At 38.2% G+C, this 23,638-nt stretch overlaps 1 protein-coding gene across 2 annotated transcripts in view; it reads left to right on the forward strand.

Moving 5' to 3' along the window:
* Positions 1–4,170: 4,170 nt before the first annotated feature.
* The window catches only part of TMLHE (trimethyllysine hydroxylase, epsilon), a 66,793-nt gene continuing 47,325 nt past the window's right edge, over positions 4,171–23,638 (forward strand). The window contains exon 1 of one of the 2 annotated variants that reach the window (XM_007466978.1): positions 4,171–4,338. The gene's annotated coding sequence lies outside the window, so the exon portion shown is untranslated. The remainder of the gene's footprint in view (positions 4,339–23,638) is intronic. The other variant, XM_007466977.1, reaches the window with a different exon arrangement.

Raw genomic sequence — 23,638 nt, forward strand, 5'->3', positions numbered from 1 at the left:
ATTTCTGTCCAATGCGGGATTCATCTAATTAGCAACCTTTGCTCTGGATTCCCCAGTTGGACTGGCTGTTACTTTCGTAGAGTTGCACTGCAATCTCAGGCACTTCCTACCCATTCCTCCTTCACTTCCTATCCTTTAACAAGCGTCAGACCTGTGTTGTGGTCTGAAGTCTCCCCCTGCCCACTCCTGCTCCTCCTCTTTATCTTCCTAATCATTACCCACAATAAATCTCTAGATGCCAACTGGCTTTTCAGATGATCCAACCTGGCATAGTGTTCTCCAGTGGTTGAAGCCATAAGATGAAAATTTAGGAGGGTGTCAGTAACCATATTTCCTGTTGCATGGACCTAAGAAACAAAAGGAGCTTTGGAGGGAGGGGGAGAGAGGGAGAGAAAGGGAGAGAAAGAGAGAGGAAGAGAGAGGGAGAGAGCTCACAAATAAATGTATGAGGAAGAATAGAGATTAAAGAATGATAGAGTCTTGATGGCATTTGAATCCTTGGTTTTGACCATTCTTGAGGCTTTACTGTACCTTGTTCTTTCCAAGTTCTGATTGCTCCACTCCTAGGATTTTGTGAGACACCCCATTACCTTTCCATAAATTTCTCTTTCACTTAAGTTAGTTTCAGGTAGGTTTTTGTCAATTTAAACTAATGAAATGCCTCTTCAGTGTAAACTTATTGTACAGGCTACTAAATTTGTGCTGAATCATATTTCTGTTGAGAGTCAGAAATGTCCATATCCTGTTCATATCCTCATATACAAAATTAATACACTTTTCAGGTTTTACCAAATTTTTATCCATCAGTAGATGAGGGAAATTTTGCATGGCCTAGACGATTTCTTCTGAAAAGTTTTAGCACTCATTTGTTTCTGTATAGAGTGTATAGTAGAATTGTTGTCATAGACCAAAGCCTCAGCCAAATTCAACATTGCACTATGTACAGAATATTTATTTTCTGGCTAAAGTCACTTTTAGTTACATAATAAAAGTTACTTTTATTATGAATGTTCATTTTCTTTCTTTCTTTTCTTTATTTTTTAACCTTTCAAAGATCACTAGTAGTTGGTTCTTTTAAAGACCATTTTGACGAATAAAAATTCAAAATTACAATACACACTTTGAATCACTTTTCAACAACTCTTAAGGTTATGAACAGGATTAGAAAGCATGAAAGTTTCACTAAGATGCTGATAAAACCAAGATGTAGATGTTGGCCAGAGATGGTGGCTCCCACATATCTTTCTTATACAATGGCCCATGCAAGAGATGGTGGTAATTTAGTCTAGAGCAGGGATTGTCAAATTAGAACCCACAGGCCTAATTCTGCCTCCTGTCTATTTTCATAAATAAAGTTTAATTAGAACATATCCACACTCATTATCTAAATATTGTCTGTGACTACTTTTGCTCAATGAACATGGATTTGAATAGTGGCAGACAGACTGCATGTGCCCCACACAGCCTAAAGTATTTACTGCCTGACCTTTTTCTAAAAAAAATTGCCAACACTTGGCCTTAAGTATTAGCAGTACAAGTGGAGACAAATAAATGAGCAGATTATATTTTTGGAATCAGAGCAGGAACAAGCCTGGTGAGTTCAGTAACATAAAGGAAGGTAGGCCAGAGTAGCTAAAACATAAAAGGACCCAGATACTATCATTGGTTTTTTTCTTTCCTTATTTTGTAGCACATTTATACCTATTGCTTTTTACTCAGACATTAACTCATTCATTCAACAAATGTTCTTTTAGTTCCCACACTCTGTCCTATAGACACTGTGTTATAGCTTCTTCACACAAACACACACACATCATAATAAGGGAAACCAACAAGTAAGCAATTATAACAGAGGGGAAATGATTTAATTGATGCAAAGAGGAGGAAATAAACTTTTGTTTCACTACCTATTCAATATTTTTCTGATATGCCATATCACCTTCCCCAAATTGTACCTGAACCACACCTTCCTTGGTTGGTCATACCTCCCCTCCAGTCACTAAAATGCATCACTGTCATAGCACCTAATACTCATAGAGCATTTACTGTGTGCCAGATATGGCCAGGTACTTTACACATATTGTCTCATTTCATCACCACAAACCTGTAATATAGATACTATTATTATGCTCATTTGTGAATTAGGAAATTGAGGGTTAAAGAATTGAAGTCCTTTGCCCAAGATTTCATATGTGCTCCAGAAAAGAGCACTCATGTCAACTATTTTCTACTTCCTGTGCTCTGGCTTGCTGCTGATGCCTAATGTTAAGATCATTGCTGCTTAATGGTATCACCTACCAAAGGCACCACCACCACTGCCAATACCAACCAATGTCTGTGCCAGAGTCTTAAGTCTAGAGCATTAATATTTGGGTCCAGGATATTGTTTCTTGAAGCTCTTAGTATTGTTTCTGATAGATGCCAAATATCTGAGAACAATGAACATATTTTGTGAAAGAGTTCTTTGTAGTTTTTACTTGCATTTTTATTACAGTTCTTGCCCTCCAATCTGGAGCCAGATTAGCTAGGTTTGAATCTCAGGTCTGACACTTAACTACTGTGTGATCCTGGTGAAATTGCTTAACTTCTCTCTGCCCCAGTTTCCTTATCCTGAAATCAGGGATAACAGTGATATTTATCTTAAGTGTTTGTTATAAAACACTTAGCTCAGCATTTGGCATAGAGCACAAATTTAATAAATGTTGGTTACTATTATTAAGGCAACTGGCTTCTTTTTCTGACTCTTAAACAGGCTTTATCTATCAACCTCTTGCCTCTTTCTGAGTACTTTCTATCTGTTGATTTCACCTTACCTTTATTGATCTTATCACTCTAATTGCTACTGTCATGTTCCTTCCTACTACAGGACCTTTGACCATACCAGTAGGGTATGGTCATACCATACCCTCCATCTGGGATGTTCCTTTTCCTGTTGCTTGGCCAATTCCTATTTATTCTTAAACTCGATAAGGGCATGAACTCTATCTGTTTTGTTTTGTTTTGCTTTGCTTTTTTTTACCATTTTACACCCAGTGCTTAATACTGCACCTGGGCTTCAGTAGACACTCATTAATGTTTGCTGCCTGAATGAGTACCAGTCTGAGTCTATCATCTCACTTTATTCAGTTATTCCTCTGTATATTAATTCACATCCTAGCTATAGCCTTTTTTCTTTCTACTCACTGGTTTACACAATTCTAAACAAATATTCACTAAACACAATATTTGTTAGGTCTGGGCTAGGGAGTTGGAATATAAATTTGAAAAATATGAATTTTCTGCTCTCAAGAAGGTACGTGCTCATTGGGGGACGCAGGCATACAAAGAGAGAAATTATAATCCAAAACGATAAGTGGTATACTTGAGGCCTGTGCTGGATACATTTGTCATATTGGACCCACGAAAAAGGATCAATTTTCCAAATAGGCAAATAGGGGTAAAGCGTCTGGCAGCAAGAATTCCAGGATAAAAGTATGAAGGGTTTTTTTCTCTTTTGTTGATGCTGACTTCTACAAATCTTTCCTTTATTATTACCCTTTTGAGTAACAATTTTAATCTCCAATAACTACAATACTGCTCACTTTCCCATTTTCAATGTCTATACATTACATTTGTTATGTGTTGTTGCTCTCAATTTTTTCCCTTTGCCCTGAATTTCCATTGCACATACTATTTCAGTGAATTTTTTTGTCCTTCTTTGTAATATGTACTGTTCTTCAATTTTTACGTGCATAAGATATGAATTCTTAACAGCTCGTTCCATTCTAGTGCTCGATGTACTTAACACTGTACCTGGGCCTTGGATTCAGGTTCTCAAGTAAATTGGTGGGAGTCCAGCAGTGGACTGGTATGCGATTTAAGTTCAAGAAAGTGGTGGAGGGATATTGGAAGAATTTAAGCTCCAGCGACCCTCGATAAAGCACCATAAATAGGAGCATACTGGGAGGAGTCCTGAAACGGCAAGCAAGGCGACCTAGGTTTTACACGCATACTTTTATAGGTCTATCTATCCTCCTGTCTGCGCCTATGGTTCCAAATCTGCTAAACGAAGGTAATCAACCAGAGCGGCCCAGCTCAGCCCTGTTGCATCAGAGGCTCTAGCACGCTCCGCAGCCCGCTTGGTCCCAGGCGCGCGAGGCCCCCACCCTGCACGGCCGGAAGGAGCGGGGCGGGGCCTCCAGGCGAGGCGCTGGGTCCGAGCGCGCTGGGGGAGGGGGCCGCGGAGTCGACAGTTTCAGGGCAAAAAGCAAAAGGCGGGCGCAGGGCTGCCTTCCGAGGTTCTCTTTGCTTGCAGTTCCTCCCGCTTTGCTGATTTGGGAGTCGCGACCTCCGGCACAGGTGGGTTCCGCCCTGTGAATCGGCGAAGGGGTGTTCTGGGTGGGTGCGATGAGTACGTTTGCCCAGCCGCTGGCTTTCAGGCCTGGTGCAGTGAGAGGCGGCTGCTCGGCCTCGGGGCGTTGGTACTCACCTTTACCCTGACAGAGGAGAAGGCCACTTGTGCCTTGCCGCAGGGCTCTCGTCACGGTTTCTGCCAGCTGCGCGAAACACAGCCCGCCCGGAGATCAGCGCGGGGTCAGATGGGCCTGGTGCTTGGGAAGAGCTGGAAGAGCTGGAGCAACCTTGCGCTGGGACTGACGCCCAGAGTACATTGTCTCAAACTCTATCGGGCTTCCCCGTCCTGGGTCTGTCATTGAGTGTGTCTAGCTTTCGGCGAGTCCCTACCCTCTCCCTGCTTCACTTTGCTGGGCAGTGCAGTGGAAGGTGGAGCTCGGCTGTCTGCAAGACCTTGCAGCACTGACTTTCTTTCTTGGTGATGTTTTCTGCCCAGATTTTACCCTTTCTCTGCCCCTCCTGAGCAGGAAACCTAGCAAGAGTCAGGAGTAGCAGGGCAGGGCATTGGGGAAGCTAGGCAAGGCAGCTCTTTCTCTGTTCTGAAAACAACTCTGAAAAGCCTATTTAGGCTTACTTACTTTACTGACTGCCCTGAAAACTGGAAACAACATTCATTCAATGCCTTGGTTGAATGTTAACTCAAGAATGCTCTTCTGAATGCCTTACCATTAAAGATTTTAACCAGAGGACAGATGATTGTCCAAAACCTTATGGGTTGAATGAGCATAGTACACTGCCTGATGAAAGTCTAATCATAAAAGACTTGGTGACTTAACTATATACTCAAGCACTGAAAGACAAACTTGAGCTCCCATGTGTGGGAATACTTCCATATTCCCTTCCCATACAGCAGTCTTTTAAGGTTGCCTCTTAGCTTGGTATTGCACTTTCAGGAAACACTGTAGTAAAAATTACACTTTATTTTACATTAACTTAACTATAAAGGCAAAGAATTAGAAACACTATGGAAGGGCATTGTGCTGTCATTCTGATTCTTCCTCATTAAGGAACTGGTGATAATGATAACGGCAACCATATATTATGCAAAACACTGTAATCTTCACAACCATGAGAGGTAAATGTGCTTATGTTTAACGATACTTAAAGAGGTTATACTTTATCTCATATCCAGTATGATGAAGGGAATTTTCAATTTGTCGGTTGAGTCTGGGGGCGTCTTTTGCGTGTCCCACCTCATCCTCTGTTTCTGGGAAGGGTGGACTGGGAGGGATCACTTCCTGGTTTTGGTATCTATATCAGGAATCACAAGCGGTTCTGTATCTCTGCTTGTCAACCCTGGGAACAGCAGTAAAATATCCAAATTGATCACTCACTGTCTGCAGTGTTTCTGGCAGCTGTGTTTTCTGCCTGCCAGGATGGGGGGTGGGTGGAGCGGTGGGCCCTGGTTTAATAAACCCCCTCGGATGGGAAACATCTCTTTCTGCTTGGAGCCAAAGTGAACATAGACTCACCAGTTGGGTGCCATTGTGACCCTCTTTCGACAACACCAAACGTCCCTCATGCTTATATGGGCTGTACGTGTGCCTGCCATTGCCCACGTGTAAAGAATTTACAGGGTGAGAGGCTTTGGGCAAAACCTGGTCTCTGCCACAGCTGCAGGGTTTAGGCAAGGAGTGGCCACCGGTATGAATGTGAGTGTTCTTCAAGGTGTGGGACCTGTTGATTTCCCAAGTGGTCAATAGAGTGAGAGGGAAATTCTGATAGACATCCGCTGAGCTGACCTTGTGGGTGAGTATAGGACTGGCTGTTTGGCAGGACCTGGTGGATGCGTTGGCCATATTTTTACTCTGTTCATTCATTCTTTCACTCCAAAGACAATCAATGAATGCTTACTCTGTGCCAGGATGCTGATCCACTCACTGAGATTAGCAGCACAGGAGGACAGTAAGTTTGAGAGGACAACAGGAATTCAACTTGAAGCCTGTTAAGTCTGAGGCATCCTCACTCTTCCCCATTCCCAGTATCTAATCAGTACAAAATCTTGTCACTTCCACATCCTGAATATTTTTTTAAACCCATCCACTTCTCCTTGCCCCCACTGATACTCAGAATTTCAACCCAGCGACATTCTTTTTCTGTTAATTTTTAAAATTTTTATTGTAGAAGACCCAAATCCCTGCTTGACCCTCAGCCCTCATGGGAAAACCACCATAACCACGGCAACAACGATAACATCAACAACATACAGCAGCCCAGTGAGCTCTGTATGACCCCTAATAAATTGTGTCAATTGACACAAACTTTATTTTCTCTACTTCCCAAAGTATTTTTAAAATTTTGTATCGAGATATAATTTACACACCATAAATTTGACTCATTTTACGTGTACATTCAAGGATTTTTAGTAAATTTATCGAGTGGTGCAACCATCACTATAATCCAATATTAGATATTTCCATCACCTCAATGGCACCTCTCTCTTGCCCATGTGCACTTAGTCCCCATTACCACCCTAGCCCCTGGGAACCACTAATCTGCTTCTTGTCTCTATGGATTTGCCTATTCTGGACATTTCATATAAATGGAATCACGCAGTATGCAGTCTTTTGTGACTTGCTTCTTTTACTTAGTGTGACGTTTTCAAGTTTCATCCATGTTGTAGTGTGAATCAGTACTTCGTTACTTTTGATGGCCGAATAGTGGTATATAATACATGTATATACCATGTTTTGTTTATGGACATTTGGGTTATTTCCACCTTTTGGCTATTGTGAATAAGGCTGGTATGGACATTTATGCACAAGGTTTTGGATGCACATATGTTTTCAATTCTCTTGGGTAGGTACCTAGGAGTGGAAGTGCTGGCTTATATAGTAACTGTATGTCTAATCTTTTGCCAAAGTATTTTCCAAAGGGGCTGCACCATTTTATATTGATTACATTTACATGCCCCACCAGCAGTGTATAAAAGTTCTAATTTCTCCACATCCTCACCAATGTTTGTTATTTTTCCTTTTAAAAAATTTATAGCTGCCCTTGTGGGTGTGAAGTAATATCTCATTTGGAATTTGATTTGCATTTCCCTAATCATAATGATATTGAACATCTTTTCATCTGTTTCTTGTCCATTTGTATATGTTCTTTGGAGAAAAGTCTATTAAATATTTTGCCCATTTTTCAATAAGGTTTTTTCCCTTCCTATTATTGAGATGTAAGAATTCTTTATATATTTAAGATACAAATCCTTTATCAGGTATATGATTTGAAAATACATTTTCCAGTCTGTGACTTATCTTTTCATTTTTTAATTGTGTCTTTTGAAAGACAAAGGTTTTGAATTTTTATTAAGTTCAATTTATCATTTTTCTTTTGTAAATTCTACTTTTTGGTTAAGAACACTTTGCTTAATCCAAGGTCATGAAGATTTTCTCCTGTATTTTCTTTTGCAAGTTTTATAGTTTTATCTTACATTTATGTCTAATCCATTTTGACTTTGTTTTTTTTAATTGAAGTATAATTGACCTACAACACTATGTTACTTCCAGGTGTACAGTATGGTGATTTGATATTTCTATACATTACAAAACGATCACCATGATAAATCTAGTTACCACCTATCACCGTACAAAGATATTATAACGTTACTTACTATATTCCCTATGTGTACATTAAATCCACACAATTCATTTATTTTGTAACTAGAAGTTTGTACCTCTTAATCTCTCTTACCTGTTTCTCTCATAAGCCCTTACCTCTCTCCCCTCTGGCAACCACCAGTTTGTTCTCTGTGTCTATGAGCCTGTTTCTGTTTTGTTAGGTTTATTCATTTGTTTTGTTTTTTAGATTCCACATAGAACTGAAATCACATGGTATTTCTCTTTCTCTGTTTGACTTATTTCACTCAGCATAATAACCTCTAGGTCCATCCATGTCGTTGAAAAAGGCAAGATTTCATTCTTTTTTTATGCCTGAACATTATTCCTGTGTGTGTGTGTGTGTGTGTGTGTGTGTGTATGTGTGTATACCACATCTCTTTATGCATTCATCTATCAATGAACACTTAGGTTGCTTACATATCTTGGCTATTGTAAGCAATGCTGCATTGAACACAGGGGTGCACATATCTTTTCAAATTAGTACTTTCGCTTTTTAGGGTATATACCCAGAAGTGAAATTACTAGATCATATGGTAGTTCTATTTCTAATTTTTAAAGGAACCTCCATACTGTTTTCCAGAGTGACTGCACCAATTTACATTCCCACCAGCAGTGCACAAGTGTTCCCTTTTCTCCACATCCTAACCGACACTTGTTATGTGTGTGTGTGTATGGGTGTATACCACATCTCTTTATGCATTCATCTATCAATGAACACTTAGGTTGCTTACATATCTTGGCTATTGTAAGCAATGCTGCATTGAACACAGGGGTGCACATATCTTTTCAAATTAGTACTTTCGCTTTTTAGGGTATATACCCAGAAGTGAAATTACTAGATCATATGGTAGTTCTATTTCTAATTTTTAAAGGAACCTCCATACTGTTTTCCAGAGTGACTGCACCAATTTACATTCCCACCAGCAGTGCACAAGTGTTCCCTTTTCTCCACATCCTAACCGACACTTGTTATTTGTTGTGTTTTTAATAATAGCCATTATGGCAGATGTGAGGTGGTATCTCTTTGTGGTTTTGATTTGCATTTACTCTCCTCCACAGGGATTAGACCTACATCATGGCCCAGCAGCTGTCCCAGTCTTTTCAGACTCTGTCTCCATTTTCTTTCACATATGTTTCCCCTGATAAACCACTTGTACATCTCTTCCTGTCATGGCATCTCCTTCTCAGAGGACCCAAACTAATTCAGTTGTCAACATTACAAATTGGGAGATTTCTTATATAATATGCATTTCTGGCTCCTCTCAAATCTGGCAGCATTCGGACTGTCTGGCAATAATTAGCTAGAGCTGAGTAGTGGCTAGGATTTTTGGACAGATCAGGCATTCTTCAGTTCACTGCTCTCACCACAATCCCCTATTGTCTCTTATACTTTACCTATTTATGTTACTTGCCTAGCCCCTATGGACATTTAATTTTGAGGCCCTGCTGTAAAAGAGCATTCTTTTAACTCATGTAATCCAATATATTATTGCACTAGTTAAACACAGACACAGATATGACAGGTAATCTCAGCTTAGAGCTTTTGTGTTGGCCTACTTTACATCAGATATCTTAATGAATAATTCCCTTTTTGTTCAAATGTCATTTTGCTCAATAAAGTCTACCCTGATCACCCTGTTTAAATGTCCTACTACCTCCAGCACATCCCTTTATCTGCCATATAGCTTTTATTGCCTTCTAATATACTATATAATTTACTCCTTTATTATGTTTATCTTTGTCTACCTCCTTCCGCTAGAGGATAAGCTCCATGAAAGCAGGCATTTTTGTCTGTTTTGTTCACTGATAAATTCCAAGTGCCTAAAATAGTTCCTGGCACATAGTTGACACCCAATAAATATTTGTCAAATGAATTGTGCAGGAAGAATGAGAGGGAGAATATGGTAGGCAATATGTGAAGGCCCTGAGGCAGTGGGCAAGATAGATGGGGCCAATTATGTGAAGCCATTGTAAAGAGATGACTCAATCCTTCTGTCTGCCCTCAAGGAGCTTTCAGCAAATGGGAAGAGAAAAATAATTAAACAGGCAATTATTATATATGTTGTAAGCGCACTAATGAGGGTATGCACAAAGAGCTGTGAAAACACTGGGTAGGCAGCTACTAACTCTTCCTAGGGGAGTTAGGAAGATTTTACAAAGGTGACATTTGAGCTAGGTCTCAGGCAGGAGAGTGACATGATGAAAGTGTTTTAAGAAGATTAATCTGGCAATAGTATGGAAAATGGATTGGAATATGGATGGAATGGAGGCAAGGAAACCATCTAGTCTATGGCAGTAGTCCAGGTATGAGGTGATGAAGGCACCTAAAGGAATGGAAAGAGAAGGACAAATCTGAGAGACATTTGGAAGGAAAAATTGACAGGAGCTAAATGGACTCTTGGCTTTAAGCCTTTTAGGGGGTAATGCTTCTTCCTCAGTAATAACCATGAAAAGATTCAGATTGACCTATTATGTAATTGCTTATTCTGACTAAAATTTCTAGCTATGGCTGTTCTCCAAAAGTTTCTGTTATTATGATTGATACTTGTTGGACTTTAATTTACATTAAGATGGCTTTAGACTCTAAAGGTTGGGAAGCTCTCAAAAACATCATTTTGACTATGAAACAGCAAATTACTCTATTAAAGGAGAAATGAGGGAAGCTATAGGGTTGCAAGGGAAGTTTTACAATGACCTAATAGTTGCTATTTTTTTAAGAATAATATATAAAAGATGGAAAAGAAGGATGAATATAACAGGTGGCACTTGCCTAAAGGATTAGTATTTGGAAGGATAAACCCCCAAATTACCTCAGGCTTGTATAAATACATATTTGCAAAGACAACAAGAACAATTTTAACTACGTTCTCAGAAAGAAAAAGTACATGTGTCCTGGGATGGATAAGTTATAACTTGATATTGTTAAACTGTTCTCAATGATCAAAAGAATTAAGGAGAATAAGGACAGGTACTTTAACACTGGATTTATATAAGTATATTACCACTTCTAACAAAGGAAAAGGAGGAAGAGTTTTCAATCTACTAATCAATAAGCTAAATATGTCCTGGGTTAGCTTCTAGAACAGATTTTCAAGTAAGTGAGTACTTAGAAAATTAAACAGTGTTATCAACAAACAAAGACGTTCCACACAAATCTAATTTTTATTTCTGATTATTAGAGGTGTTTATGGAAATAAGACAGATATAACATGTACATTGAATGAATGAATGAATGAAACTTCAGCAAGATTTTAACAAGTCTTTTATGACACCCTTGTGAACAAGAATTATGAATCCATGTTGATGGGTTATATAATTAATACAATTATGTATTAATTAGTTAAATTACCATACTAAAAGAGTGCTGATAGCAGACCATAAGCAAGGGAAGAGTTTTAGATGGCCTGTTGCAAACCCTACCTTTGGCTTGACATCATCAATATTTTTATTACTTACTTAACTGAAGATTTAGAGCAGACATCTTACCAGATTTAAAGAGGTTATGAAGATAGAAGAAAAGTAATTCAATCCAATGTCCACAAACATTAGATGTTAGGGTACAAAAATGAATGACCCAGAGGTCTTCACATTGAGATGTGTCCAAGTATTACTGGTGGGAAAGACATAAAAACATATAATTTCAACAAAATATATTGAGAAGGAAAACAGGCATAAACAGACTATAATGAGAGAACAAAAGAAAGCTACTAGTTCATTCTGTGACTTTAAGGAAGAATTCTTAGATGAGATGATATCTCCACTGATTCTTGAAAGACGTATAAAAGACAGAGTAGGAACGGCTTCCAGTTTGAGGGAACAAAAAGCATGAACATGAGTTTCTCAGAATTAGGAAAGTATAGTGGGTCTGGGAAGCTATAAACAATGAAGTACAAGGAGGTAAATAACAGGAAGTGAGGCTGAGAGGTAGCTCAGGATCAGGTAATGGGAGGAATTACATAACATGATAAGTAAATTGGACTTTACCCTGAAGGCCCTAGGGATCCATTCAAAAAGAATGACATACTAATATATTTTTTTAATTCACTATTCCTACAGTGTGCAAAATGATTTGAAGGGAGGGCAAATGTGTGTATGGATAGATCAGTTGGGAGGCTTTTGCAGTCTTTGAGTGAGAAATAATGGTGGGCCTGGACTGGGATGGTAGCAAATAGAGATATAATGCAGTGGGTCAGCACTTATAACAATGCCTAGCACCTAGTACATGTAAATATCTGATATATTTGTAATAGGAGTCCTAGGAGAGGAGAGAGAGAATGGTACAGGAACAATATTTGAAGAGATAACTAAGAGCTTTCCAAAAGTAACAAAGTATTGTGTTATTTTGCTATTGCTGCATACCAAGTTACCACAAACTTAGTACTTAAACAAACATCCATTTATTATCTCATAGTTCTGTATGTCATAAGACCAGGCATGGCATTACTGGGTTCTCTGGTCAGTGTATTAAAGGCTGAAATTGGTGTGTTGGGTAGGCTGTATTCTTTTCTGGAGGCTTTGGCTAAGAATTCACATCCACCCTCATTCAGATTGTTGGCTGAATTCAGTTCCATGTGGCTGTAGGACTGAGGTTGCTGTTTCCTTGCTGCATATCAGCCACATAGTCCTCTCCATCTTCAAAGCCAATAGAGAATCTCTTTGACAGCAGATTCCTCTGCTGCTTCAAGTCTCTTTCACCAGAAAGATCCCTGTCCCTTTTAAGGGATTGCTGGATTAGGTCAGACCAACCAAGATCATCTCCCTTTCTTAATGTCAGTTGTGCCATATACATAACCTAATCATGCATGAAGTCACAGATTTAAAAAGAGCTATAACTCAGAGCAGAATAAAGAAAAGCTCATCTAGATGTATTTTAATAAAGACTGATAAAAAATAAAGAAAAAGAAACAATCTTAAAAGCAGTTAGAGAAAAAATATGTATTACCTTACAAGGAGTAGCAATTAGACTGGCTTTAACTTCTCAACAGAAACAATGTGAACATAATGGAACAATATCTTCAAAATGCTGGAGAAACTAACTGCCAATCAAAAATTCTATATCCAATGAAAATAGCCTTCGAAATGAAAGTAAGACAGATGCTTTTAGATGGTCCCAACTTACAGAACCTTCCACCAAACACCAAAGGAAATATTTAGGATCTTTAAGCTGAAGTAAAATGATCCCAAATGAAAGCTTGGAGATATAAAATGGATGCAATGGAGAGGTTAAATATGTGGCTAGATCTGAATGTCCCTGTGGGTTGTATGTGTGTGTGTTTGTGTGTGTGTATAATTAAAATACACAACAGCAGTTGAAGAAGGAAGATAGAGTTAATATAAATTCTTTAATTTGCATTATAATTTTAAAAAATCAAAGATACGTGTTATAATCCCTAGAATAACTGTTTTTAAAAAAACAGTAAAAGAATGTATAACTAACAAGTAAACAAAGGAGGAAATGGAATGATACAAATTACCTAATCAGTGCAAAACAAAGCAAGAGAAAAAGGTAACAAAACAGGCAAGACGAATAGAAAGCAAATATTTGACTTCACACATTAATTAAATGACAAATCATGAGGTCAAAAAACAAAATCTAACTACATATATGCTGTTTATAAGAGACAAAAGGGTGGAATAAATATACACCACAAACACTACCCCCCCCCAAAGAAACCTGGTTTAGATATAATAATATAAAACAAGACTTTATGGCAGGTTTCTTTACTAGACGTAAGACATATTTTGTGATGATAACAGAGGCCATCCACCAAGAAGATAAAATTATTGTTCTAATTTGTATGCAGCCCAAATATACAAAGCAAAAATTGACAGATGTCCAGTAAATAAATTCAGTCATAATCAGAGATATTAATACATATCCCTCAATAACTAACAGATCATAAGACAAATAAAACCAATAAGTATATAGAACAGTTGAACAATAATATTAACAAACAACCTAATTGACAGACATATACAGATGACCTTATGTAACAACTACAGAATGTATGTTCTTTTCTGCACACAGAAAAATAGATGATATGCTAGGCCATACAGCAACAAATTACAGTTGCACTGAGGGGTTATTTTGCCACAATGAAATAAAGTTAGAAAACAATAATAAAAGTAAAAATAGAAAATCCCTCTAAAATATGTTTACTTTTAAATAACCTGTAGGTCAAATTTTAAAAATCACAATGGAAATTAGAAAATATGTTAATTGGCTGAAAAATGAAAATATTGCATATCAAAACTCATGGTGGGGGAGGGGTGAATAGTAAGAGCACAGAGGATTTTTAAGACAATGAAAATACTCTGTGTGTTATTATAAAGGACACATGTCATTATACATTTGCCCAAACCCGTAGAATGTAGAACACCCAGCGTGAAAGCTAATATAAATTATGGACTTTGGGTGATAATGATGTGTTGATGTAGGTTCATCACTTGTAACAAATGTTATCACTCTGTGGTGGAGGATATTGATAATGGTGGGGATTATGCATGTGTAGGGGCAGGAGGTGTATGAGAAATCTCTATCTTTCCCTCAATTTTGTTGTGAACCTAAACCTGCTCTAAAAAATATCTTGCTTAAAAAAATGTACAGTGGGCAAAAGATCTTTGAACAGACACTTGACCAAGGAAGATATATAGGTGGCAATTAAGAATATGAAAATATGCACAACATCATTCATAATTAGGGAGATGCAAATTAAAACAATGAGATATTACTGCACACCTGTTAGTTGCTAAATCTACTAATGGCTAAATCCAAAAAACTGACAATACCAAGTCCTAGCAAGGATGCAGAAGAATGGGAGCTCTCATTCATTGCTGGTGGAATGCAAAATAGTACAGCTACTTTGGATGACAGTTTCAGAGATTCTAGTAATGTTAAGTAAAACATCAATAGCACTCTTTGGCATTTACCCAAGTGATCCGAAAACTATGTTCACCAAAAAAAAAATGTATTTCTGTATGTATGTGTGGCAGTTGTGGAGATTTCAGCTGTATGGGATCTTGAGGTTGGTTCTCCAAACTGTTGATTGTTGATGAGTTTCCTTGAAGGAATGGGAATGGAAAATAATGAGGGAAGGAGGCTTTGACTTTTTATTTTATATATTTCTCAGTTGTTTAGATTTTTTTTTCTTTTTTTTTTCTTTTTACAGTGAGGAAGTGGTTTTTTCTTCTAGTTTTATTGAGATATAATTGACATACAGCAGTATATAAGTTTAAGGTGTACAACATGATGATTTGACTTACATCATGAAATGATTACCACAATAAGTTTAGTGAACATCCACCATCTCAACAGATACAAAATTAAAGAAAAGGAAAAGAATTTTTTTCCTTGTGATGAGAACTCTTAGGATTTACTCTCTTAACACCTTTAGTGTATAACATTCAATAGTGTTAATTATATTTATCATGTTGTACATTACATCCCTAGTATTTATTTATCATATAACTGGAAGTTTGTACCTTTTGATCATGTTCATCCAATTCCCTCTCCCTCCACTCCCCGCCTCTGGTCTGATCTCTTTTTCTATGAATTTATTTGTTTGTTTGTGTTTGCTTTTGAAGTATAATTGACCTACAACAATGTGTTAGTTCCTGTTACACAGCATAGTGATTTGATATTTCTATACATTTTAAAATGATCACCCTGATAACTCTACTCACCATCTGTCACCATACAAAGATATTACATAGCTATAACTATATTCCCCACACTGTACATTTCATACCGGTGACTCATTTATTTTGCAACTGGATATTTGTACCTCTTAATCTCCCTAATCTATTTCTTTCCTCCCCCCACTGCTCTCCCTTCTGGCAAACACCTGTTTGTTTTCTGTATCTATGACTCTGTTTCTGTTTTATTATGTTTGTTAATTTGTTTTGGTTTTTAGATTCCACACATAAGTGAGATCATATAGAATTTGTCTTTCTCTGTCTTATGTATTTTACTTAGCATAATACCCTCTAGGTCTATCCATGTTTTCACAAATGGCAAGATTTCATTCTTTTTTATGGCTGACTAATATTCCAGTCTGTCTGTGTGTGGGGGGGGTGTAGCATCTTCTTTTTCCACTCATATAGTGATGGGATCTAGGGTGCTTCCATATCATGGCTACTGTAAATAATGCTGCAGTGAACATAGGGGTGCATATATCTTTTCAGTTTAGTGTTTTCATTTTCTTCATATAAATACCCAGGAGTGGAATTGCTGGATCATATGGTAGTTCAGTTTTTTTTTTTGGAGGAAACTTTATACTGTTTTCTATAGTGGCTGCATCAATTTACGTTCCCACCAACAGTGCACGAGGGTTCCTTTTTCTCCACATCCTCACCAACACTTGTTATGTGTTAGCTCTTTGATAATAGCCATACTGACAGGTGTGAAGTAGTATTTCATTGTGGTTTTGATTTGCATTTACTTGATGATTAGTGATATTGAGCATCTTTTCAACTGCCTATTGGTCATCTGTATGTCTTCTTTGGGAAAATGTCTATTCAGGTCCTCTGCCCATTTTCTTTGTTTTGTTTTTGTTTTTGTTTTTGTTTTTGTTTTTGTTTTGCGGTACGCGGGCCTCTCACTGTTGTGGCCTCTCCCATTGCAGAGCACAGGCTCCGGACACGCAGGCTCAGCGGCCATGGCTCACGGGCCCAGCCGCTCCGCGGCATGTGGGATTTTTTTCCTGGAGGGCACAAACCCGTGTCCCCTGCATTGGCAGGCAGACTCTCAACAACTGCGCCACCAGGGAAGCCCTCCTGCCCATTTTTAATTGGGTTATTTGCTTTTTTAAATGTTGAATTGTATGAATTATTTGTACATTTTGGATATTAACCAATCAGATATATCATTTACAAAGATCTTCTCCCATTCAAAAGGCAAATTTTTCATTTTGCTGATAGCATCCTTTGCTGTACAAAAGCTTTTTAGTTTGATGTAATCCCATTTGTTCATTTTTGCTTTTGTTTCCCTTGCCTAGGGAGACATATCCAAAAAACTATTACTAAGACAAATGTAAAAGCACATACTGCCTATGTTTTCTTCTAGAAGTTTTCTGGTTTCAGGTCTTACATTTAAGTCTTTAATCCATTTTGAATTTATTTTTGTGAATGGTGTGAGAAAGTAGTCCACTTTTGATTCTTTTGCATGTAGCTGTCCAGGTTTTCCAACATCATTTATTGAAGAGACTGTCTTTTACCCATTGTATATTCTTGCCTACTTTGTTGTAGATTACTTGCCCATATAAGTGTGGGCTTATTTCTGAGTTCTCTATTCTGTTGCATTGATCTATGTGTCTGTTTTTGTGTCAGTACCATACTGTTTTGATTACCATAGTATTATAATATAGTTTGAAATCAGGGGCATGGTACCTCCAGCTTTATTCTTCTTTCTCAAGATTGTTTTGGCTATTTGGGTTTTTTTGTGTTTCCATAAAATTATATAATTACATTTTCTAGTTCTATGAAAAATACCACTGATGTTTTGATAGGGATTGCATTGAGTCACTAGATTGCCTTAGATAGTATGGTCATTTAAACAATATTAATGCTTCCAAACCAAGAACACAGTATATCTTTCCATCTATTTGTGTCACCTTCAATTTCTTTCATTGGTTTCTCATAGTTTTCTGAGTACATGTCTTTTTTTTTTTTTCTTTTTTTGCGGTACGCGGGCCTCTCACCGCTGCGGCCTCCCCCGCCGCGGAGCACAGGCTCCGGACGCGCAGGCCCAGCGGCCATGGCCCACGGGCCCAGCCGCTCCGCAGCATGCGGGATCCTCCCAGACCGGGGCACGAACCCGCGTCCCCTGCATCGGCAGGCGGACTCCCAACCACTGCACCACCAGGGGAGCCCCTGAGTACATGTCTTTTACATTTTGGTTACATTTATTCCTAGGTATCTTATTCCTTTTGATGTGATTGTGAATAGGATTACTTTCTTAATTTCTCTTTCTGATAGTTCATTGTTAGTGTATAGAGGTGCAATAGGTTTCTCTATATTAATTTCATATCGTGCAACTTTACCAAATTAATTGATGAGTTCTAGTAGTTGTTTGGTGGCATCTTTAGGATCTTCATGTATAAAATCACGACATCTGAAAACAGTGACAGTTTTACTTCATTCTTTCCAATTTGTATTCCATTATTTTATTTTCTTGTCTGATTGGTCTGGTTAGAACTTCCAATACTATATTGAGTAGAAGTGATGAGAGTGGGCATCCTTGTCTTATTCCTGATTTTAGAGGAAATGGTTTCAGCTTTTCACCGTTGAGTGTGATGTTAGCTCTGGGCTTGTCATATATGGCCTTTATTATGTTGAGGTATGTTCCCTCTGTACCCACTTTGTTGAGAGTTTTTATCATAAATGGATGTTGAATTTTGTCAAAAGCTTTTTCTTCATCTACTGAAATGATCATATGATTTTTTCTCTCTTCAATTTGTTAGTGTGGTGTATCACACTGATTAATTTGTGGATATTGAACCATCTTTGTATCCCTGGAATGAATCCCATTTGGTCATGGTGTATGATCCTTTTAATGTATTTTTGAATTTGGTTTGCTAATATTTTGTTGAGGAATTTGCATACATGTTCATCAGCGATATTGGCCTGTAATTTTCTCTTTTTTTGGATATCTTTGGTTTGGTATCAGGGTGATGCTGGCCTGGTAGAATGAGTTTGGAAGCTATTCCTTCCTCTGCAGTTTTGGGGAATAATTTGAGAAGGATAGGTGTTAACTCTTCTCTAAATGTTTGGTTGAATTTACCTGTGAAGGTATCTGATCCTAGACCTTTGTTTGTTGGGAGTTGTTTTCATTCCTGATTTAATGTCATTACTGGCCATTGGTCTGTTCATATTTTCTGTTTCTTCCTGATTCAGTCTTCAGATATTGTACATTTCTAGGAACTTTTCCATTTCTTCTCTGTTGTCCATTTTATTGGTGTATAACTTTTTGTGGTAATCTCTTATGATCCTTTCTGTTTCTCTGGTGTTGGTTCTAACTTGTGTTTTATTACTGATTTTACTTATTTGGGCCTTCTTTTCTTCTTGATGAGTCTGGCTAAAGGTTTATCAATTTTGTTTATCTTTTTAAGAACCAGCTCCTAGTTTCGTTGATCTTTTCTATTGTAGTTTAGTCTCTATTTCATTCATTTCTTTTCTGATCTTTATGATTTCTTTTCTACCAACTTTGGGTTTTGTTTGCTCTCCTTTTTCTTGTTCCATTACATGTAAGATTAGGTTGTTTGAGATTTTTCCTGTTTCCTGAGGTAGGTTTGAATCACTATAAACATCCCTCTTAGAAATTTTTTTCCTGCATCCCATAGATTTTGGACCACTGTATTTTCATTTTCATATTCATATTTTTTGATGTCCTCTTTGATTTCTTCAGTGACCCTTGGTTGTTTACTACAATGTTGTTTGTTCTCCATGTGTTTGTATTTTTTACAGTTTTGTTTTTTGTAGTTGATTGCTAGTCTCATAGCATTGTGTTTGCAAAAGATGCTCAATGTGATTTCAATCTTCTTAAATTTACTGAGATTTATTCTGTGGCTTAGCATGTGATCTATCCTGGAGAATACTCCATGTTACTTGAAAAGAATGTGTATTCTGGGGCTTTGGGATGGAATGTTCTATATATACTATTAAGGCCATCTAGTCTAATGTGTCATTTAAGGCCAGTGTTTCTTACTGATTATCTGTCTGGATGATCTGTCTATTGCTGTAAGTAGGGTGTTAAAGTCCCCTACTATTATAGTGTTACTGTCGGTTTCTCCCTTTATGTTTGTTAATATTGCTTTATGTATTTAGGTGCTCCTATGTTGGGTGCATTTATATTTAAAATTGTTATATCTTTTTGTTGGATCAATCCCTTTATCATTATGTAATGTCCATCTTTATCTCTTGTTACAGTCTTTATTTTAAAGTCTATTTTGTCTGATATAAAAAATCGCTACCCCAGCTTTCTTTTCATTTCTGTTTACACGAAATACCTTTTTCCATCCCTTTACTTTCAGTCTGTCTGTGTCTTTAGATCTGAAGTTAGTATCTTGTAAGCAGCATAAATAGGGGTCTTGTTTTTGTATCTATCCAGCCACTCTGTCTTTTGATTGGAACATTTAGTTCATTTACCTTTAAAGTAATTATTGTTGGGACTTCCCTGGTGCTCCAATGGTTAAGACTCCGTGCTTCCAATGCAGGGGGTGTGGGTTCAATCCCTGGTCAGGGAACTAAGATCCCACATGCTGTGTGGCCAAAAAATATAAATAAATAAATAAATACTTAATTATTGTTAGGTATGTACTTATTGCTATTTTGTTAATTGTTTTGGGATTGTCTTTGTAGTTTTTTTTAATTGTTGTTCCTTTCTTCTTTTGCTCTCTCCCCTTGTGATTTGATGACTATCTTTAGCATTATATTTGGATTCCTTTCTCTTCTCTGTGTCTATGTGTATATATTATAGTTTTTTGATGTGTATTTACCATGGGATTTATATATAGCAAATTATATATATATATATATATATATATATATGTATATATATACGTAATTATTGTAAGTTACTGATCTCTTTAGTTTGAATGCATTTTAACAACGCTGCATTTTTACCCTCCTCCCCCAATGTTTACTATTTGACATCTTATTTTGCATCTTTCTGTTTTATGTATCCCTTAACTACCCATTGTGGTTATAGATGATTTTACTACTCTAGTCTTTTAACCTTCCTACTAGCTTAATAAGTGGTTAATTTTTCTACCATGACTGTATATATTTGCCTTTACCAATGAGATTTTTCCTTTCATAATTTCCATATTTCTGGTGGTGGCCTTTTCTTTTCCACTTAGAGAAGTACCTTTAACATTTCTTGTAAAGCTGTTTTGATGGTGCTGAACCCTCTTAGCTTTTGCTTGTCTGTAAAACTTGATCTCTCCATCAAAACTGAATGAGAGCCTTGCTGTGTAGAGTATTCCTGGTTGAAGTTTTTTCCCTCTCATCACTGTAAATGTATTGTGCCACTTCCTTCTAGCCTGCAGAGTTTCTGCTGAAAAGTCAGTTGATAACTTCATGGGAATTCCCTTGTATGTAACTTGTTGCTTTACGCTTGCTGCTTTTAATATTCTCACTTTATCTTTCATTTTTGCCATTTTAATTACAGTGTGTCTTGGTGTGTTCCTCTTTGGGTTGATCCTGTTTGTGACTCTCTGTGCTTCCTGGACATGGATGTCTGTTTCCTTTCCCAGGTTAGGGAATTTTTAAGCTATTATGTCTTCCAATATGTTTTCTGCCCCTTTCTCTCTTCTCCTTTTGGGACCCCTGTAATGCAAATGTTAGTACACTTGATGTTATTCCAGAGGTCTCTTAAACTGCCTTCATTTTTTTTAATTCTTTTTTCTTTTTTCAGCTTAAGTAATTTCCACTACTCTGTCTTCCAGTTAGCTGATGTGATCCTCTGTATCATGTAATCTATTGTCCATTCCTTCTAGTATGCTTTTTAATATCAGTTATTGCATTCTTCAGCTTTGCTTGGTTCCTCTTTATATTGTTTAACTCTTTGTTAAAGTTCTCACTGTGTTTGTCCAGTCTTCTCCCATGTTCTTTGAGCATCTTTATGATCATGACCTGAACGCTTTGTTGGGTAGATTGCTTATTTCCACTTAGTTCTTCTTCTGGGATTTTATCTTGTTCCTTCATTTGGAACATATTCCTCTATTGCCTCATTTGGCCTAATTTGCTATTTTTATTTCTATGTATCTGGTAGGTTGTTACATTTCCCAACTTTGGAGAAGTAGCTTTTTTTATGAGGCATCCTATGTGTCCGAGCAGTGCACTCCCCTCTGGTCACCAGAGTTATATGCCCTGGGGGTGCCCCCTGTGTGGGCTGTGTGGGCCCTTCTGTTGTGGGGGGCTGGCTACTATGAGTGGTCTGGTAGGTATGGCAGGCCCTGTCTGGCTGATTATTAGGCTCTGCCTTGTACAGAGGCTGCTGGCCACTGGAGATTGGGGCTGGGTCTCAAGAGGCCTGGCTGCAGAGCCCCAGGAAATCCCAGGGCTAGTGCTGGCCCACGGGTGGGCAGAGCCCAGTCAGTGTGGCTTGTTGCAGGGCCAGTTGTCCCAGATCAAGCATCAGCCTGCCAGTGCATGGGGCCAGTTCCTGACATGGCTGACTGTGGCATCTGATATTACAAAGCTGGTGTCAGCCCACTGTTGAGTGGGTCTGGATCCTGGGGCAGCTAGCTGAGGGGCCCACGGTGTCTTAAAGCTGGTGTCAGCCTCCTGATAGGCAGGATTGTGGCCCAGGGAGGTCCTGGAGCTGGTGTTAGCCTGTTGGTTAGTGGGGTTGTGGCCCTGATGATCTTGGGCTTAGTGTTGCCTCACTGGTGGGCAGAGTCAGGACCTGGAGTCTAGTACTAGTGCTAACAGGCTGGGGGTGGGTCCAGGTCCTGGTGCTAATAATCTAGAGGGAGGATTCCACAATGTTCCTTGCCAGCACCAGTGTCCTCATGGTAGAATGAGCTCCCCAAATGGCTGCCACCAGTGTCTGTGTCCCCAGGGTGAGCTGCAGTGGCCTTCTGCCTCTCCAGGAAGCTCTCTCCAAGATCAGCAGGTGGGTCTGACCCAGGCTCCTTTGAAATTACTGCCTCTGCCCTGGGTCCTGGAGTGTGTGAGATTTTGTGTGTGCCCTTTAATGATGGACTCTCTATTTCCTACAGCCCTCTGACTCTCCCAAAATTAAGCCCCACTTGCCTTCAAAGCCAAGCGTTCTGGGGACTTGTCTTCCTGGTGCAGGACCACCAGGATAGGGACCCTGATGTGGGGGCTCAGACCCCTCACTCCTTGGGTAGAACCTGTGCAATTGTAATTGTCCTCCCACTTGTGGGTCACCCAGCCAGGGGTATGGGTCTTGACTATACTGCATCTCAACTTTTCCTACCCATCTCATTGTGGTTTCTCCTTTATATCTTTAGTTGTGGAATGTCTTTTCTGCTAGTGTTTAGGTCATTTTCATATTAGAGAGATAGCTGCTCTGTAAATAGTCGTAATTTTGGTGTGCCCCTGGGAGGAGATGAGTTCAGGGTCCTTCTACTCCAGCATCTTCTACAATGAGCAAATTTTATTTTGTAAGTAAATAGAAAACAATGAAGCACTTCTACAAAGAACACTGATCATATGGAGTTCTCCCAGTTTTCCTAGGCATAGTTAACCACTTTCTTCTTTGCACTTTTTCACTGTACTCTGTGTTTAAAACTACTATAGATAGTAGTTGTCTTTCTTCCGTACTAGATGATTATGAGATTCTTGAATGGTGGCTGGGATTGATTATTTATATTTGTATTCCTAGTACTTAAGAAAGTACCCTATTTACACATGCTTGGTAATATTTGTCAAGTGAAATAATGAAGAAATGAATGAATACACTTGCTTAAAAATGTTTTTTTTTTTTTGTGGAGAGTAACAAGCCATTGTAAATGGAGAAGAGTATTTGATTAACAATTAAGCATTAGACTAAGGGTTGGAAATTTTTTTCTCTGAAGGGCCAGATAGCAAATATTATAGACTTTGCAGGCCACATATGGTCTTGGTCCAATGTTATTGTTTTTATTTACAGTCCTTTAAAA

The sequence above is a fragment of the Lipotes vexillifer genome, unplaced genomic scaffold (genome assembly GCF_000442215.2).
Source record: "Lipotes vexillifer unplaced genomic scaffold, Lipotes_vexillifer_v1.1 scaffold1667, whole genome shotgun sequence".
In the NCBI taxonomy this organism is placed as follows: domain Eukaryota; kingdom Metazoa; phylum Chordata; class Mammalia; order Artiodactyla; family Lipotidae; genus Lipotes; species Lipotes vexillifer.